General features: G+C 42.1%; 1 protein-coding gene across 2 annotated transcripts in view; it reads left to right on the forward strand.

Moving 5' to 3' along the window:
- Positions 1–1,335: 1,335 nt before the first annotated feature.
- znf1035 (zinc finger protein 1035) overlaps positions 1,336–21,079 on the forward strand; it is a 30,338-nt gene continuing 10,594 nt past the window's right edge. The window contains exons 1-4 of one of the 2 annotated variants that reach the window (XM_086310422.1): positions 1,336–1,708; positions 15,008–15,061; positions 18,883–18,972; positions 20,955–21,012. The gene's annotated coding sequence lies outside the window, so the exon portion shown is untranslated. The remainder of the gene's footprint in view (positions 1,709–15,007; positions 15,062–18,882; positions 18,973–20,954; positions 21,013–21,079) is intronic. The other variant, XM_086310421.1, reaches the window with a different exon arrangement.

Genomic DNA, 21,079 nt, shown 5'->3' on the forward strand with positions numbered 1-21,079 from the left:
AAATATATATTTTTTTAAAATAACATTTTATCACCATTTTCTTGTTTACATAATTACTGAAAGCCAAAATCATATTTGAAAATTAAAATCCATGCCCATTTTAGACAGCATTTGCTCAGATATGTGGAAATATGAGACGGCAGATATAACTGAGGTATCTCTCCTCATTTCCCATGGTATTCCCACCACTTTCCATCCACATGAACAAGCACAGCGTCACAAAACCCCTCCAGGCCAGAGAAATGGAGGTGGGTGGTGGGGTTTCTTTATCCAGATTGGCTTTTTATGGACAGTCTTGGGATTTGAGCCGATGACCCAAGAGCCACAGGTATACTGACTGGGAAGACTTTTATTAAGTATGGTTTTTCTACCATTTCAGACAGGATCAGTTTAGTTTTCCAGAATAGTAGGAAATTACATAACATAATCCCCAGAAAGTCATGCAGGAGAAGATAAATATCTATGGGGCAAACCTTGACATTAGGGAAAAAGACTAAAATGGTCAGATCTCCACTTTCTGATATTTCTAGATTGAATCCCACATGACAAACAGTGATCTAACGAATTCCATATCAGTGGAGCCTTTTCTTGCTGCTTGGGGGTGTAAAGTCTGGTCAGAAACAGTTGAACATTAATTTGCAAAACTTTTGTAGTACACATTTAATTTCATCGAATGACTTATGGTTAATTATCCAATTAACTGCCTATTCCTTAAAAGGTTCATATGTTAGGAGCATGAGAGCACCAGTAAAATAGCCCAATGTCTGGTCACACTGTTATCAGACTGATCCACGAGCTCCTGTTCAGTCTTTTGAACATTTTTTCCCTCCTATGGGAACTGGTTCTCATGTGCCTTCTCAGCCAAAGGGTTTTTTTTTCTTTTTTGTCTGGCTCACCAGCAGAAGAAGAGGTGGCGCCATTTTGTGTGCAAGTCTTGCACACAAAATGGTTGTATGCGACTTGTTAACCCTTTAAATACCAACCACATCCTGCACAGCAGACAAGTAGGCACATAGGTCTGAGTGCCCAGATAAGTTTGGTGATGCTCGTGCAACATCAGCAGAGTACTGAAACTGCACAGGGGAGCAGGAAAGCCCCACTGAGGACTTCATTAATGGGCGCAGTCACCGTCAGCGCAAGAGGTACAGGGTGTTTGTTACAGCACGTAGGGAGCGCAGGAGCAGCAGCTGCAGCAGCACGCAGAGAACCGCAGCGTGGTCGCCCGGAAGAGATCCTCCTACCGCCCAGCCAGACTCTGAGAGCCATAGAACATGAAGGGGCGGGCTCAATTGGATTCCTCGCACATTGTCATTGGTTGTTAGCAGATATTGTGTAACATGCGCAGAATTTCGGGCACACTGTCCGTAATTGCGCAAATTCAGATAATGGAGGCGGATCTAGCACTGCTATCATCGACAAAGCGAGCTTTGTTGCACCGGACTTAAAATAAAACGCTTTAGTGTCTTTGACTGAACAACCTCCATTAGCTCACTGAAAGGAAAATAGAAAGATTATCCTGACGGTATTGCACAGGAAGACGGAAGACATCGACAAGGAGGACTGCCGCTTTCTCTTTACACTGGCAAACAAAGCCGATGCTTCAATGGGAGCCTGTTGAGTGGTTATTACAAGACGGGACATCTAGCTGATAAACCACAGGGGAAGAGTGGCTGTGATGCACGCAAGACCAGCGCGGAGCTTTGATCTGGTAAGGGGGTCGTGCTAAAGACCAGCCGCAGCGTAGCCATTAGCTGTTGGGTGCCAATGCTAGTTAGCACGGTGCTAGGCACTAAGGTAGCTACTGTCAGAACATCGGCTATCGTCAATGTAAAATTAACAGACACGTGGCTGGAGTCGAGAGCCGCACCGCTGCCCTATTCGTGGTTTTGTTGACCCGAATGCATCACAGCGCTTTGTTTTGGTCTGCACTCTTGCGTCCAGGCTCGCTAAAAAAAAAATCAGTGTCTAACATCAGGGCAAGAGGAGCACAACGATTTCAGATGGTCACACAATAAATGATGTAAAGCGCTAATCTGTCTAACCCAATTTAACAGAAAATAGCCTGTACACTGGAGCTGTTTTTGTACTCTTAAGTGTGGGCTCGTTAATCTAAAGGGTCATTAGTAATATGCATAATAAACCCATGTGGTAAAACACATCTATATATTGCTTTACCTGCCAGTGGTTCATTAGAGCTCAGGTTGCTGTTGGAACGGTAAGACAGGTGTGTGGTTTAACCCACTGTTATAATGAGGTATAGTGGGCAGACCTGCTATTTATTTACACTATTTAACACAATAGTTCTGCCCCATATTAGCTCAGCTTTCTGTTTGTTATTAATGTGGTCACAGTGTTGGTGTTCTCTGTGACCCTCCAACAACAAATGCACAATAAAATTGATATTGCTAGTAATTTCATTTTAAAAAAAAAGAAGTTACTTTGTGGTTTGTATCAGATTTTACAATAATAATCAAATAAGTGCACTTTTAAAGTTTTCTTTAAAAAAAACAACAACTCTTACTCTTAAATTTTACCTCAAAAAACGAGTTGAATGTGATAGTTAACAACATTTTTTTAATCATCCTAGAAAGCTTAAGGTTTAGACTAATAGCAAAAATAGTGAAAGGGAAACACCTGGAAATACCTGGATTTCATATAATATCAGTTTATCATACTTGTTCCGTATACATGTTTTCTTGTAAACTGCTCTAATTTTATTCATATACATATTGCCTTTCTCATGGCTAGTTTCGTTGTCATCAAAAATAGTGTATTATTTGCTCAAAAGGTGACAGAACTGTTTAATGAGTAAGGTATTTTAGCATTTGTTTAAAGATCACATTTTGGTTTTTATGACACTGAGCTACACAAATAATTTGCTATTTGACTAAAAAGCTTTTGTTTTTGTTGTTGTTTTTTGTGGATAACAGGTCAACACCATGTTAGTTAATAAATACCAGATTCATAGTGCATTCATTGTACCTCTTGAAACAGTATCCATAATGAAACACCTGAAGCCAAGCTATTTGGCCTGAAGCAACTTTAAAGATTTGGGAGGGAGAATCTGCTTAGGTGCTAGCATTTACTACTATTAATATTATTATTATTATTATTATTATTATTAGTTGTAGTATTGTTATTTGTATTTTAGGTTGTTGTGGAAAGTGACATGATACCTTATGAAGTTCTATTAGCTATTTTGTAACATCTTGTGAAATCAAGAGTCCTATATCACTTAACCATTTGTCACCAAGGCAGTTTGAAGGCCAGTTGGGACTTATTTTGCCTCAAGTCAAACCAGATCCTTTGCCCCAAAGGAACTGGTGGGGACTGCCTAGTGTAGAGATCCTGCTCCATAAAATATTTACATACTGTAAAATTGCAAAAATACACTCATCCTTAGATTTACTCTTCTGGAGTGTACTTTAATAATTTGACCTCAGACATGTTCTACATCTTTTACACCGTCATGGCAGGTGGAACATTCTCAATTTATCAGCAGAAGGTCTTTGTTTTTAACCGGTGTTTTGTTAAGTTCAGTTTTAGTTTTGTTTTGTAACAGTTCATGAGTGCAAAGAGCACTAATTGGTCATACTGGTTTTGTTTTTGTTTCATACTTGTGCTTGAAGGTTTAATTTTCACTGTGACACAGCAGCCTAGACATGGCTAGGGTGCTATATAGTTGTAAATTTTTACTTAAGACAAGAGTCCTCTAACACCCCCCAACACTCCTCAGTTTGTTATCTGCCACTTGTGTTAGCTTGAGCCTTAATCCTTGTCCTTGGTGAGTTTTGTTGAAATAAAACAAAGCTCTGCAAGCATGTGAAGTTTTATATAAGTTGGGTCTAATTTATTGACAGCTATCATTGGTCAGAGTTTTTTGTAACTCACCACAGTTGGATGTTTTGACACATTTAAAATGTGCTGATCATTCGATCTTGTTTGTTACTGCTGCACTAAATTATAACAGAATTTACTTTAAGCTTTGTTAAAAATCAAATCAGCATTTGAATCAATTCAGCTAGTAGTTAGTAAGCACACCAGTGTAGAATTGTTTTGGGTAGTCCAGTTGCAGGAGTTGGAGAATGAAGGTGGTAGATGTGGATATGGAATTCATATGTGCCTCTGTCCTATTTTGTGTGTTGGTTTGCAATTGCATTGAGGGAGTGTGCACAGTACCCGAGTGGTGGAAGACTGAAAAAGGCACCTTGTTAAGATGGGCTTCACAACAGTTCTTCTGTGGGTTTAGATGTAAGTAATATTTATTCATTGGTGGCACCGTCCTGTTTTCCTTTTGTTGTTTCATTGACATTTCCAGAATCCCGCATTTGTTTTGTCTTGATCACAGATTCGGACTATAATGGCCTTTTTCCACTAGTAGCTACTTGACTCGACTCTGTTTCGGTTACAATTGAGTTCTATCTAATATGCGAGGGGTACATATAGCAATGCAGCCAAAAAGTCCTGTCATGTCATTTGTATGCGGAGGATGCTGAGGCAATGGTACACCTGCTTCTCTATATATACGGCTTTTTGTTTCTGTCATGACTAGTGGTGCAACGGATCAAAAATCTCACAGTTCAGATCGGATCACGGTTTTAAGTCACGGATCGGATAAATTTTTGGATCAGCAAAAATAGAAAAAAAGGCAAAAATTCGACTCCCCATTTACTCAAGTATTTTTTGCCTATTAAAAAACATTCAACTGAAGACTCATTCCACGGACTTATATAAAAACAAATTAAAGTGCAATAGGTTTGAAAAGGCTGGTTTCAGTCATAATGCAAATGTACTGTTTATAAGATTGGGGAAACCTGCAGTCAGCTGAGACTGAAGAAGTTACTTGGATGAGTGACAAAACGTTTCTCCCACAAAACACTACGTCCAGATGAACAGAATCAACTTTTGGAGATAAAGTGTAATATGGACATTATGGACCATGCTGGGCATCCTCTGCACATGGCCATAAACAACCAGAGGAGTCTGTTCAGTGACGGGTTGCTTCTCCCAAAGTCAAGGACCAGCAGACTTAAGAAGTCCTTCGTCCCACACGCCATAAAACTGTTAACTCCTCGCTGGAGGGGAGAGGAAGGGGAAACGGGAACAAAGGAGGGGGGAACAAGTAAGCTGTAGTGCCTTAGTTTTTGTTAATATCCAGCTGTGTAATAGACTCACAATACTTGAAATGTGCCGTTCCCTTGTATTCTTATTCCTATTTATTCTATTTATCCCTTTTGTATTCTCTGTATTTATATATGGTATATTTCTGCTCACATTCTGCAACTTCTGTCAGTGCTGTGCTACTGGAAACTGAATTTCCCGGAGGAACCCATCCGAGGGATAAATAAAGTTTCATCAAATCTAATGTAATCTAAAGGGCAGTACAGGGCTTTGTATCTACCACTCCGCTGTGATATAACGAGCTGTCACGGTCACGTGGCTTTCCGTTGCCCTGGAGGTCCACCCGTTTGTAGTTAGAGCAACAGAAGATGCCTGGGACAGTTCAGCCATACCCTTAAACTTTTCCTGCTCATACATGCTTGGAATGATCTTGTCACACTGAAGTGGACGCGCAACGAGATATCATAGCGTGGCTCAAGCACGTTCATCACAGTTTAAACCCCCTGTTTTGCACAACGGAATACGGCCTCCCATCTGCAGCTAAACACCCCAGTAGCTTTTGTAATAGCTTTAGCCCGGTCGGATTGGGCAACAAAAGCCTGCTTAAATGCCGCAAGCTCCTCTGCTCCGCCACTTGGACCACTAGCACTGGCCATAACTACCGCTTGACAGACTGACCACGCGCACCATACACATACTTTTCTTTTTCGAATCTTCGGATCACGTGCGTACCGAACCGTGGAGTGGGATCGGTTCGGATTTCGGATCAACCGTGATCTGTTGCACCACTAGTCATGACTGATTGATTGATTGATTGGGTGACGCCACTGACTAACCTACAGTCTGTTGACAGCATATTGTGGGATCACCTCAGATTGCTTGGCCCTGGCCGAGTAGGTACTAAAACAGGAACTTGTACCTGTTAAGACCACGTAATGGATAACCCTAAAAACTGAGTCAAGCCATTCAGAGCTGACCAAAGTAGATACTAGTGGGAAAAGTACCTACTCGGGTTGACTCGTTACAGATAGACTCAACTCAACTTGGATCGACTGGTTTTCCATTACAATCCAGTAGTACCTTGATTGCGTGCTTGTCGTCACAATGACGTGTCTGCGGGTCCTGCAATGCTAATAATATGCGGCACAAATGCTACAACAACGGTGGACATCGAAACTGAGATATACCCGCTGCTCGGTCTGTAGCTTTTCACACCCAGGGAAACATGGCGTTGGTTTTTTGTTGCCATTTCCTACGTTGCCGAGTTTCAAAAATGGCGGTTTTGATTTTCGGGACGAGACACTCTCATGACTCATCCAGTGACGCTACTGGACAGCCAATCGGTGGCATGCAGTCTGACAACAGCATATTTTAGTACCTGTTTGGATCGCTTGGAATCCCGGCCAATAAAGTACTAAAAAAAGTAGCAGGTACTATGCTGAGTTGATCTGAGTAGGTACTAATGGAAAAGGGCTTAAGTGTGGTTTTGCACGATGATAGTTGTCTCTTGGGCAGTCAAAGACGATGTCGTCACCAAGCAATAGCATGACAGAGAAAGTTTTCCAGTTGAATGCCAAAGGCTTTTATATTCTTCCCTGCACTTTGTGCACCAAAGATAGGGACAAATAGCTGCCATGTTGGGTTGAAATATGTACGAGTCTTAGGCTTTACCATCATTACAATGATATGTCATTATAGGGTTCTCAGAAAATCAAAGATTATACAAAAGCTGAGACTTTTTGCAAAATGTTATCCAGTTGCTTTGCTTTCTATTTTGTTTCCTTCTGCTCCTGTTCCAGTAGGTTATTAGAGAGGGGTGAAAGTGCATGGTGCTAGAGGAGAGGACTGGATTTGTTAAAATGCAAAAACAAACTTTTCAAAAACAGGAAGTTTAAGATTCACTGCAAGTCAAAATCATGCTTGAAAGCTCCCTCCTCAGTTCCCTTGGTACTTCCTGTACTTCTCGTGTGTATTAACTGCCACAGCTCCACTAAAACACTCTTGGATAAAGAAACTGAAATGAGGGGTGGGGTTTCTTTGTCCAAATTGGCATTTTACATCCAGTTTTGGGATTTAGGCCCATGACCTTGGAGCCACAAGTACACTGACAGGCAAGAGCTGCAATGAGTGTGAAGTTTTCAGACAAGATCTGTTTAGTGCTTTTTCCACAATCAGAGACATTATTAAAGACTTCCCAGAAAGTCTGCAGGAGAGTAAACAGTTTATAGGGGCAGGGATAGCTCAGTAGGTAGAGTGGTTGCCCCATGATCGGAAGGTCGGGGGTTCGATTCCCCTTAACAGCTACCCTGAGGTACCCCTGAGCAAGGTACCGTCCCTACACACTGCTCCCCGGGCGCCCAATGGCTGCCCACTGCTTCACTGAGTGAATGGGTTAAATGCAGAGAGCAATTTCCCCACGGGGCTCAATAAAGTACACACTTTCTTTCTTTCTTTCTTATAGTGAAAATCCTGAAATTGGGGAATAAAATGGTCAGGTGTCAAGCTTTAGCATTTTTCTAACAAGAATACATGGATTGAATCTCACTTGAGAAACATGTATCTAACCAGTTCCTTATCAGTGGAGCGTTTCATTGCTGCTCCCCTCGATGGCAGGTCTACTTTACTCAGTCATGTAGTAAAGCAGCTCAGTCTGTCTAGTCACAAAGTGTCAGACTGATGCAGGAGCTCCTGTTCAGCCATTTGAACATTTTATCTGCTCTGTAGTAGTTTTTTTTTTTTTTTTTTTTGTTGTTGTTGTTGTTGTTGTTGCTGCTGCTTGTTTTTGTCCGCATGGGCACTCGTTCTTGTGTGCCCTTGCAGCCTAAGGGAGTTTGTGTAATAGGCCAGGAGAAGAGAAGAGGGTGCCATTTTGTTGCAAGTCTTGCACACAAAATGGTTGCTTCTTGTTAACCCATTAAATGCCTATCACATCTTGCATAGCAGACAAGAAGGTGTATTGGCTTTGCAGCATTTGGACTGACCTAGTAAGCACAATACCTCAGTAATGGTATACTGGAAAAGAAGGGCTAAATTATGATCAGCACAAAAGATGATCTTTACAAAGCCAACTTTACTGGTTGTTAACAACCATTTCTAATTATTGCTACAGAAAGAAATCTTCACAGTGGCTGATCTGTGAGATTAGTAGCAAGTAGGATTCATTTGTTGATAATGCTAACCATCCTTTGTTCTTTTGCTGATATTTGTTTTAGCTCAATCAGACTAAGACTGTAAATGTGGGCTAAACCACAACTTTTTTTGTGCCATGGACCGGCCTTTAAGGTGTTACGGATAAATACAAAAAAATAAAACCAGTACCGGTACAAAAAAAAGCACGATTTATTCATAACACATGTGAAAATACCCAGGGAAACTGAGTTAACAATAAAAACCCTGAAACCATTAATTTCACACCCAAGCCTCATCTCTCGCGGCCCGGTACCAAACGACTGGTCCATGGCCCGGGGGTTGGGGACAGTTTAGACAGTGCGGTAGAAACAATGATATCCTCATCGGTCTTTTGACAAAAAGACAAATGGCACTGAGCATATAGCTTCTCAAAAAGAAAAAGGCAGTAATATATGAAACAGTGGAAACAAACACTTCGAAGTTCTTCCACTAAAGGTCTCAGGGCAACACGCATGAATGTTGATTCTGTTGCAGGCGTTTTGCTTGCTTTTGACAAAAACACATAAAGCAACTAATGAATCTTGGGATATAGTTTTATTTTTTTTATTTTTTTAAAGGTGATGGGATTACATACTAGGATTATTAGGCTAAAATGGCACCACACAGACCACCACAGTTGCCAGCTTGGTAAACAGTGTCTTGCATGGTCTATAGGGGCTCTGTGTACCGGAATATGCTGCTCCTGTAAAGCTTGCATAGTACTTTCTCCTTGCACTTTCTTATTGTAGTCAGATGCTAAAGTGGTGTAAAGAAAATTAAGTTAGTTTAAATTGTGGGGGTCATTGGGGTGAATCATAAATTTTATTGAAGGCTAGAACCGTCACCCAGTTAAGAAATTGCTCACTTTATCTGTGGCCTCGCTTCAGTAAGCAAGGGTAACAAATGACCCCTGCCAGGGTGCAGTCACTACCACAAGATGTTTGTTCTTGCAGATGGGATCAAAATGAGGTCTAGGTAGTAAGTGACTTAGAAAACTGCTCAAGTAGCCACAGGGAGATCAATGGAGATTCTAAGGGGCTCATTATACCCATGGCAAGTGATGTCACAGTACTGACGCAAGGCATGCTTTGTTGTTGTTTTTAGCCATTTATTCATCTCTCAGGTTTTGTAACATCGTACCGGTGCTGAGGCTGGGAAAGCAGAATTGAAGACGATTGCGTTGTTAGTTTGTTTACCGCCATTTTAATGATATCACTGAGGAACTTCAGAGCTCCACAGATTATCCAGAGGGAGATGTTCCAATTCTAAAAAGATTATGTTTTCTGGAAAAATCTTTTACGCCAGATGCCCTTCCTGTTGTGGAGAATTTGTAAGCAAGCAATTCAATCTTTGCTGCCTAGATATCATTAGAGCAGCTAAGAGATTCTCAGCTTTTCAGAGTTTCTGGGGAAAAAAACTTTTAAGAAACTTCTGCAGCTGATTCAGAGGGGGTTTTTGTGAGGAGATTTAGTCTAGCCTCAAGCTTTAATGGTGACACGAAGGACTGTGGTGAACTCTCAACTAGCACATTCAGCAACCAGTGTGGCGAAAGTAATAGCCCTTTTCAATTCGTACCTACTTGGATTAGCTCGACACAACTTGACGCAGTTCGACTCTGCTTGACTCTTTTTCCAATACAGTGGAGTACCACCTAAGGTGCGTGGGGTCATTGTAGCAACATGGCCAAAAGTCCTGGGACATCATTTGAATGCAACACGAACACCACAACAAAGTAGGATGTTGAGGCGTGGTGTACCTGCTGCTTCGGGGTATCACTTTTTGTCACACTCTGCGATTGCAGTGTTGTTTTTTTTGTGCAGTTTGTTGATGTCACAATTCCGGACTCGGAATGCTTGGAACACCAACCAAGTAGGTTCTAAAAATGGAGTCTGGAACCATGTACTACCATCTAAGGGAAAACCGTGACGAACTGTACTGAGCCGACCCGGGTAGGTGGTAGTAGTAGAATCAAGCTATTAAGCCCTTTTTCATTAGTACCTACTTGGAACAACTCAGCATGATTCATCACGGTATTCAGGGTTTTCCATTAGGTCATAGTACCTGGTACCAGGTACTCTTTGTAGTACCTTCTCAGCCGGGATCCCAAGTGATCTGAGCAGGTACTAAAATGTGACGTTGTCAGACTACGTGCCACTGATTGCCTGGTCAGTGGCGTCATGAGAGTCTCTCGTTTACTAAAATCAAAACCACCCATTTTTTATTTTTTTATTTTTTTTTAAATTCAAAATATTTTTATTGAGTAATTGTGGATACAGTTTACACAGAAAAAAAAAGAAGAGGGAAGAGATCAGCAAGCCACTGAACATGGGAGGGCGGGGCAGCAGCCTTCCACTTCATCAAAATGGCCTAGCCAGGAGGGAACCAAAAGACGGCACCCTACGCTTTGCTCTGGAAATATACTTATCATCCTCTCTTGTTGTACCAAAGAGAGCAAGTTAGGGGGTTGAGAGCTAGTTTCAAGCCTTGTGCAAAGTGCAGAAAATCTCCTCCCAAAAATTTGCCAGGGCAGGGCAGGTCCAAAACATGTGGGTTAGATTAGCATTATCAGACCTGCATCTGACGCTGCACCGGTCCGTCGTGGTGAAGAGGGAGCTGAGTGTAAAAGCGAAGCTCTCAATTTACTGGTCGATCTACGTCCCTACCCTCACCTATGGCCACGAGCTGTGGGTAGTGACCGAAAGAACGAGATCGCGGATACAAGCGGCAGAAATGAGCTTCCTCCGAAGGGTGGTTGGCCTCTCCCTTAGAGATAGGGTGAGAAGGTCGGCCATCCGGGAGGGGCTCAGAGTAGAGCAGCTGCTGCTCCACATCGAAAGGAGCCAGCTGAGGTGGTTCGGGCATCTGACAAGGATGCCCCCTGTGCGCCTCCTGGGTGAGGTGTTCCAGGCATGTCCCACCGGGAGGAGGCCCCGGGGCAGACCCAGGACACGCTGGAGAGATTATATCTCTCGGCTGGCCTGGGAACGCCTTGGTATTCCCCCGGATAAGCTGGAGGAGGTGGCTGGGGAGAGGGAGGTCTGGGCCTCTTTGCTTAGGCTGCTGCCCCCGCGACCCGGCCCCGGATAAAGCGGATGAAGATGGATGGATGGACCTGCATCTGTTACAGCAAGGGTTAGGGCTGTTCGATATAACGATATATCGGATGACGATATAAAAACATCTATCGTTTCATTTTACGCTATCGTTTGTTTCATGGTGTCACAAAATAAACTGTTTACGGCAATATTTTTTTCATCGTTTTGATGGTCACTGTAGTGGCTATATTCATTTCTTAAAGTTCTCTCTTTCTCTTATATTTAATATAACCACACTACAGATGGACAAGTGCCTGCTTTTATGCATTGTCGTTAGCAACAATGACGGTAAAACCATCGCGTGTCCGCTTGTTTATCTTCCACATAAACCTTTCACAATAAAGCTCAAGCTCCTGTTGAGACTTTTCAAAATAAACTTAATAGTATAAGCGGAAGTTGGGGAGTGCCAGATCCTCTTCAATCTTAGGTTTCTGTAGTTGCACCTTAGCTACTCGAGGTCGTTTACCCTTCCAAATATAAGAGGAGATTATAGAATCTAGAGTTGTAAAGAAAGACTTGGGATGACGACTGGTAAAGATTGGGCGGGGGGGGAAGAAAAACCCCCCCACCAATTTTGAATCCTGGCAACGAGGGAAGTCTGAACAAAGCCACAGACTGAGCAGCAGGTGTATTCTTGCCTCAGTGTCCACCTTTGTTGTAGTTGTTGAACAATCAGAGTAGGTACTAATGGGGCAAAAGGGGCTTTAGTTTAAGTAAGATGACACCTTAGTCTGGCACAGGTGATAGATTCCTGACAGATTAGAGCAGCAGCAAGCAAGCATTAAATAGCCTTTCAAAAGGTCACTGAACAACATATTGATTTTAATTTTTTCTAGACAGAACTTGTTGACTAAAGTTGAAACACGTGGTGAGTCTGTTTGGACTTTTAAAAGTACTAATTAAGTGCTGAGCCTCACAACAACAATACCAATTTTACACAGCATTTGGTCAGATGTGTAGCAGTGAGATAACAAATAGGACTAAGACTTTCCTCCCAAGGTCCCGTGGTACTTCCCACTTCCCACAGCACCACAAACGAACACTAAAACAGTCTGAATGTCTCCTTTTTAGAGGTAAAGTATGGAAAGAGGGTTTTTTTTTTTTTTTTTTTTTTTTTTTTTTTTTTTTTTTTTGGATATTACAGAAAATTCCTACGGACCAGTTATTTTCAGACATACACCAGTATCAAGCATTTGACCTTACAGAGACTAGTGCAGCCAGCAGAGAAGTAATTTAGCTGTTATCCAAGGAAGCATTTTACAATGAATCTCAGGATTTAAGCCTATGACCTTGGAGATACAAGTGTACTGACAGGCAAGAGCTGCAGTGTGAGTGTGGCATTTCTACAGAGTCAGGTGGGATCAGTTTACAGTTTAGCAGAGGACCTTTGGAGTAGCATGGAGCAAAGTCTGACATTAAGAGTACAGACTGAAACAGTTGGATGTCTGGGATTTTATGTGCAGTTGAGTAAAGCAACCTCATCTCAGTGTCAGACTGATCCATGGGCTTCTTTTCAGCCTTTTAACGATTTTGCCTGCTCCTATTCCAGAATTTTTTTCCTTTGTCCCCTTTGGAACTGCTCCCTGTGTGCCTTCACAAGCAAAAGGCGTTTGTGTAATAGACAAGCAGAAGGAAAGAGGGTGCCATTTTGTAGCAAGTCTTGGACACAAAATGGTTGCTACTTGTTAACCCTTTAAATGCCAACCGCATCTTGTACAGCAGACAAGAAGGTGTATTGGTTTTGGAGTTTTAAACTGACCCAGTAAGCACTATACCTTAGCAGTGGTAGACTAGAAAAGAAGTGCTAAATTATAATCAGCACAAAAGATGATCTTTACAAAGCCAAGTGATTTATGTTTGAAATGAGTAAGAAGGGTAGCACGATCCTTTTTTCTTCAGGTGTTTTGTTAATGGGAACCTACATTTATTTTTGGCTTGTGTTACACACATGTTAAAACGGCGTGTGGTTGAGGTAGCTTGTAGCTTGAAGCAATGAAGCAAAGCAGCAAACTTCATGAAGGCCAACTGAACGTGGTCTCCTGGACATGGAAACAATGTATCTTTACCAATACAATATTTTTGGAGTTTCATTTTGCAATCCAGATCTGTGCCACTTGAAAAGATTCATTTGCTGCCCATGACTCACATCTCCGAGGCCTCAAGGTTTTACCATGATCTTTCTGACACATGGCTCTTCCAGAATAATAAGCCAATAGTATAAACTAGTAAAATAAAACGCCAATTTAAAAATTACTTCTAAGGAAAAGCACAAAAATTAACAAGGGAAATAATATGTATTATTGACTTGACATTAAAATACTGCTTCCTTAAGTAGAAGTAAAGGGTAAAATCCTGTAGCTGTAGGGTAAACTGGAACTGCACAAACCAGCACTATTGCCAGCTTGACAAGCATTGACTTGCATGGACTGTCACAGCTGGCTTGGTTTGCAAGAACATGCTGCTCTGTTAAAGCTTACAGTGCTTTGGCCTTGCAAATTAGATAGAAGATACAGTGATGTAAATCTAATTCTGTTATTATTTCCCCTTTTGGGGGGGTTGGGAGGGTATTGAACCATAATTCCTATATTTAAAAAAACAAAACAAAAACAGAAGCATGGCATGGGTCTAAAGCTGCTCATCTGATTTTGATCAGTGAATACTGTCCTGATAAGGTGATGGTTTCAATGGTTAGTGTCACATCTTACTAAATATGATGTTCTTATACTGAAAAATACAGTTCCGATTTGAGTGAAAACTATGAAAAAGTAAGCGGTTCATTGGGATGGGCCTACATTGTAATTGAAAAGTCTTTGCATTGTGGGGTAGGCAGAGCAGGTCAGCCACTATTCAGAAGGTCGGTGGTTCGATCCCAGGCTACCTCCTAGCTGCATGCTAAATATCCTTGGGCAAGATACTAACCCCATGTTTGTCTACTTGTGGTGGTCAGAGGGCCCGGTGGCGCCAGTGTCCGGCAGCTGTGGCTACAATGTAGCTTGCCGTCACCAGTGTGTGATTAGATTTTTGTGTTTAAATAAAGCCGTTGCTTTTTAAAGATCCTGATTCTTATAAGCACAACATAATTTGTCAAGTGCCACACTCATAAGTAAAGACAGAAAGCAGCCATGTCCCCAGTGAGGAGCACTGAACCCTGGCAGTCACTGCTGTGACTGAGTGAGAGGGAAGTGCTCACGCTGAGAGCAATGGCTAGATCACAGCTACTTATCCAACAAAAACTAAACTAAAAATGCAGTAACAATGTGTGGGAGGAAAAACTAAGTACACTCAAGTTTTCTATACCACTTCGTCAGTCTCTTAAATTGTTGTGAAGGAATTTTGGTCTGTTCTTCTTTGTTTCTTCAGTTCACTGAGGTTTGCGGGCATTTGTTTGTTCACTGCTGTCTTAAGGTCTGGTCAAGGTCTGGACTTTAACTAGGCCAATGCAACACATGGATTGTTTTCTTTTTCAAACGTTGCGTTCTAGATTTGCTACTGTGTTTGGGATGATTCTTCTGTTGCATGATCTAATTTGTACACGGTGCCAAAGCTACTGTTAGTACTCAAAGTGATGATGATGACAATAATAATGATGTTAACATATTTTATTTATTTTTGTTCTTTTACAGAAAACTGAAAAAACATCTTGAAGATTTGGATGGCAGCAGACATTTTACCACCAGGTAAAGAAGAATTTTAGTGTTAAGCTTTTGAGTGTGTTCTTTCTTTTTGTTTTAAAATGGCACATCTATGTCTTGAGTTCAGGACTGGTGTATAGGTAAGTAAACAAAACCGAAGTACATCAGGTAACCTAAATTAGCTCAAGTGGAATACGTTCCACAAACTAGCCCAATAAAAAATCAAAAACCGTATGTGATGTTTTTGAATTTTAAGTATTTGCTTACAAGATAATCGTGTGCACCTCTGGATCTCTTCCAGCACAGATCCCCTATTGTTTGCTCAGTTGAAGGTCCATTCTGGCCACTTGCCCCTGCGTTATTAACAAAGATCCAACATTTTCCCAAAGAAAAGAACTTCTGTTTTAAACTGGCCTGAGTTTTGAATGTATCATCAAGACAGATGACAATAGATGGTTACTGGCTGTGACCCAGCAGTTTACAATTGAAGACTCATCATATTCCAAGCTAATAAGCAGCACATGAGTTGAGGAGTCCAGCCAGTCATATTTTTTTTCAACATTCAGTGGGATGTGCACTGGGAAGTTGTCCACCATTCACACAGGGATAGGGACAGAACAAGATTTCCATAGAGCAATCTACAAATAGCAGCAGCACTGAAAAGGGTCTGGATGTGTTTATCTGGAACAATAGTAGTCAAACTATTATTTAAAAAATGGATATTCACAAAGTCCCGTCGTTTGCCCTTGGCAATGTATGTTCGTCTTTCCAGGCCTACAGATTCTGCAGTTTCCTACTTCTAGAGTCCCATGGAGTGTGCATCCATACTCCTCCAACATGGGCTGAAGTAGTCAGTAGCCAGGCTACTTCTGGCTTGAAGTAGTCCATAGTCCAGTAATTTAGTCAGCTTTTTTTAGTTGTTACCAAGTACCCAGAGTTTAACCATTAAGGGGATTTTTACATTAAACATTTCAGACAAACACTTGGCAACATCTTTCTACAATTCATGAACTTCAGAACATTCCCATAGACCAGGGGTCGGCAACCTGCGGCTCTTTAGTCCTTATAGTGCGGCTCCACGTGGTTTGGGAAAATAAATTTGAAGTATTTAGCTAAAGTGTATTTTATTTATGTTAGGTTTTTTTTATTATGTACTTCTAAATTGGAAGATTATTGTGACATTGAAATATAAAAATAAAATTATATTTTATTATTTTTTCATCGCCCAAAATAAGCGTCACACTCGCGGAAGCCGGTGTACCCGCTGAAACGCCGTGCATTTATAGAGACTTTCAACCCCAGGTAGGCCAGTTATGGATCTTCGGATCCACATTATGTCGGCAGCTGTTCTCCTCCGTGAACTATGTTAAAAACAAACACCGCTCACGCCTCACAGATGACAGCTTACAGTCCTGCGTGAAGATGAAAGTGACTTCGTACAGCCCCGATTTGCAGACGCTGTGTGCAGAGATTCAGGAGCAGAAGTCCCGTTGTAAACATACCACGGCAGACCCGACGATGTTTGCATGAACATGCTTTTCAGCATCTCTTTATTGACCACTTTTCACACACGGTTGCTGTACGCACACAGCCGGTTGTAGCTTTTCAGCTCACAGCCCGACATATACCAACAACAGCAGAGAGAGCACAGACGTTAAACGGCGAGCCACGATTGCGGGTGCCGCTCAGGTGCTGGGTGTCTTTCCTTTTGTTATATTTCTTTAAGAGTTCAAAATGTGTTAATTACATGAATAAAATGTAATTTTCTCTGTAGCACTTCATGGATTTCATAAGCAACACACTTTAGTTCACACAAAGCATAAAGGTAAAAAACAATATATACAGTGTTATCTTCATTTTAGATGTCAAAAAGTATTTGCAGCTCCCAGTGTTTTCTTTTGCGTGGAAACCGGCTCCAAATGGCTCTTTGGGTCTTAAAGGTTGCTGACCCCTGCGATAGACAATGGTGAAGAGATAAGATAAGATAAGATATACCTTTATTAGTCCCACAAGTGGGAAATTTCATGTTAAGGCTGCTGACCTATTGCACGCAATGGCGGCGTAATCTTACCCTCCGACCATACACACATTACACAAAAACATCACATGAGGAAGATAGGTCAGAGAGGTATAACAATGGAAAATGCACCACATGAGGAAAGATAAGGAGAAAAAAATAACTCCCCCCAGACTGAGCTCCAATAGGGAGATCCGTTTGAGAACAGAAAAAAAACACCTCTACACATAGCACATGAAAAAACTCTTAATACACCAAAGAACCACATGACAAGCAACAGGGGTGGGTAAAGGGTGAGAGACGGCCAATGTAGACAGTACATCTGGGCCTGGAGCCTATGTGCTGGTCCTCGATCCACCGTCAGCATCGGAAGGGAATAAGCGTCGAAGGTGTTTGGAGGGGGAGGGGGGATGAGTGTACATCTGCATGTGTATAAATGTCTGTGTGCGTGTGTGTGTGTGTGTATGTGTCCAGAGTTCAGCTGAGACAGTGTCCTTCGCCCTGCCAGGCTAAGTAAACAGTCTTCCAGCCAACCCAGGTGGCCTTGAATAGAATGGGAAGAACAGTCTAAACACAGTCATTATCAGGGTGTTTTTGTTCAGCTTCAGCCTTGAGACCGCAGCTGGCGCCGAAGGGGTATCCGCATGAAGTGATGGTGGTTTTTACTTTAGTGCGAACAACTCATATGATTTTCAAAGCTCTTCTAACAGTCTGACACTGGTCTCTCAATCTCCCGTTGGAGAGCCGCGAGCTTCTCCAAGATCTTATCCGTGCTGCACTCAATGAGCCCATTTTGAGAAACTCATGCGTCGTCCCATCGTTTCAATCCCAGCAGGCAGCCTTGTGGGGGTTTGAACAGCTGGTTCCGCTTTCTTAATTCTTCGATAAGTCAGGGCCAAGCCAGCTCCGATCAGCAAGAACCCTGTTATCATGGTTCCTAATAGGTCGATATCTTCTGCACTCAGGCTCACCTGAGCCCAGACTTCTTGTTAAGAAAAGGGTGTCAATTGCATTCAGGGACCAGTTGATCAAACCCATAATTCCTCTTTTAGGTTTTAGAGAACAGACTGTGAGAGTGTTCCAGGGAAAAGTAATACAAAAAACACGAGACTAGACAAGGACATGAGGCTAAGCAGGGAGGAGAGGCCTTCGTCACCATCTGGCCTTCGTCAAGAGCAAGAGCAGAAAAAAAGTTCCTTCTTCAACTAAACGTTTGGTACAAATGTCTGGAATGTGATTGGACATATGATAGAGCCTGACGGGTGTTATACTGTACGTATGAGTGCTTTAAATTGCACAAGTTTAAAGCATGTTTTTATTGTTTGTTTTTGTGTTTTTAAACAAAACAAAACAATGTTTAAAAACATTTGTTTTCTTGGATATCCCTTCTCCATGCATCTAACTTATCCGCTGCTGAGTCTGAGGACAAAAGCGTCAATAAGTTATAATGCATAGAGAGAAAGCCTTTCCCTTTTATATTCCCAACGCATACCACCTCTATTTTTGTTAACGGTGGAAGCTGATGTTAGTTGGGCAGTCATGTAATACCATCTGAGACTGGGGAGTTGGAGTCGTCCTATTTCATAGGTCAAGTAAAGTAGCTTTAGACAGAGCCTTGCCCTCCTATTACTTCAAATAAATTGGTTAAATAGTTTGTTTAAACTGTCAGAGAATAGAGTTGGCAGCAGAGGTGTTTGGAAATAATATAAAAAAAACTTTGTCATTTTTTAGTATATCTAGTATATCTATCTACCTATATAGGCAGATTTGACCATCGATTTAGTGCTTCTGTGACTTCTTTTACAAGTTGGTCATAATTTATTGAGGTCAGTACCTTGGGATCCCACAGGCAAATGAAACCACGAAGAGGCCGCTAGCAAAGCTGCAACCACGAAGTACCTGCAGAGGGTCAGGCAAGTCCTGAGGAGTAAGCTGAATGGTAAGAACAGATCCGGGCTAACGCCTACACCCTGCCTGTGATCAGTTACATTGCTGGAATAATAAGATGGCCAAAGGAGGAAATAGAAGCCACTGACATCAAGCTGGAGGGTTTCACACAAAGTCCAGCACCCTTAGGCTGTATGCTAAGCGTAAGGAAGGAGGCCGGGGACTGGTGAGTGTCAGTACCACAGTCCAGTGTTAGACAACAAACGCCCACGAATACATCAGGAAGATGCCCCCAACCCACCGCATGCTCAAGACTAAGAGGAGGAACCATCGTGGAAGGATAGGCCCCTGCACGGTACGTGCTACCAGCAGATAGAGGAAGTGGCTGACATCCAGAAGTCCTACCAGTGGGTGGACAAAGCTGGACTGAAAGATTATGTGAATTACCCTCAGAAGATCTACTAGATGATGTGAATGCAGCACTATTGGACAGTACCTATGGTACCAAAGTACGGTATCATTACCGAGACTAACCAGCTAACACTACGGCAGCAGTGATCAGTGAGATGCTTGGCTACAAGTTGAAAAGCCACACGAGCAGTACCCTAGGAGACTAGAGGCCAAAGTCAAGGTAGCACGAAAGGAGGTTAGCTAACTATCAGGGCTGCAGAAAGGTGCAATGAAGAATGTGGTACATCAGAGAGATAGAAGGCAGGAGAATAAACCAGCTGTTCCCCAGAACCAGACAAGATGAATTGGAGGAGATTGATGTGAAATTGATTAGAGAGAAGTATATAGAACTGTGAGAAGTGGTGAAATTATGGACAGTGGAACACAAACCTGAAACAGAAACTGTAAAAGTTGGACCTTTTGCTTTCAGTAAAGCATCAGTTATAATTTGAAGGCAGATGTTCTCTGTTCCTGGTTTGCATCCCAATTCTTCAGTTTTGGCTACTGCTCAGCAAGTCATTGGCACCGCAGGCCATGCCACATACCCCGATTGGCCGACTGAGGCCAGGGAGCCACCTGGCCAAACCTAAGCCCACCCCGTGTGACTGAGAGAGGGAATCGGCCTGGACCGTCGGCACCCCCAGCCACAGGTGCAGCAACAGGGCAATGACAGCTCGGGCAGCCGCCCACTTCTCCAGCAGCAACAGCGAAGCTGGAATCAAATTAGTAGGTCGATGATCTGTGCCTGCTACTGTGCCAAACATATTGTTTGGAGTTCTGTGCAAAGAGTGGAGTTTTATTTCTTATTAAACCAAAGACTTTTTTCTTTAAAATGCCGTATGGGTCTCATAGTTGCTCAGATCTAGCTGCTCTACCATAAAAGTCTGTAAGGCAGGGGTGGGCAACTCCAGGCCTCAAGGGCCAGTGTCCTGTAGGTTTTAGATGATCCAACACAGCTGATTCAAATGGCTAAATGACCTCCTCAACATGTCCTGAAGTTCTTCAGAGGCTTGGTAACAAACTAATTATGTGATTCAGGGGTGTTGACCCAGGGTGATATCTAAAACCTGCAGGACACCGGCCCTCAAGGCCTGGAGTTGGCCACCTCTGCTGTAAGTGCTGCCTATTTGGTCATCTATTATGACACCTGAAGCTCCATTACAATACTGGGATTTGGGCACCCCCCTGACCAAGAATCAACTGACTTAGATATTAGGTATGGCCAGAAAGCCTACTGAAGAGGTTCTCAACTTGGTGGCTTCCATGGTGTCAGTTTCATTAGCCTTGTAAATGCGGACTCATCAAGTTGTAGACACAGGCCTTTCTCAGATATTATTTGGAGTGCCATAGCGGATGTGAATACTTCCAAAATAAGAGATTGTAGTTGCAGAGAAAACAGTTATAAAATATTTTTTCATATAATTTTTGACTGTAGAGTGGTGGCAATACCAATTTGATCATTGAAACTTTAATTTATACTAACAACAGCAGTGTGAAAGAGGTGTGATGTGTTTTTTGTGATGTTTTCTGTAGCTTGTAAAATGTTCAGAGCAATAAAAAATATTCATTTTAATTTTTACACAGGTTTCCAATCAGATGTAATTCACATTTCTCTGGACAGTCCATAGATGTTTAAAATAAGGTAAGATTTTATTTTTTATTTTTTTATTTTTCTGTGGATGGTTTTGGTTTTAATTTGTATTTATTCA

The sequence above is a fragment of the Aulonocara sp. 'chitande type north' Nkhata Bay genome, linkage group LG11 (assembly GCF_057382095.1).
Source record: "Aulonocara sp. 'chitande type north' Nkhata Bay isolate Kocher_YH1m ecotype deep benthic linkage group LG11, A_spYH_male_GT1.1, whole genome shotgun sequence".
In the NCBI taxonomy this organism is placed as follows: domain Eukaryota; kingdom Metazoa; phylum Chordata; class Actinopteri; order Cichliformes; family Cichlidae; genus Aulonocara; species Aulonocara sp. 'chitande type north' Nkhata Bay.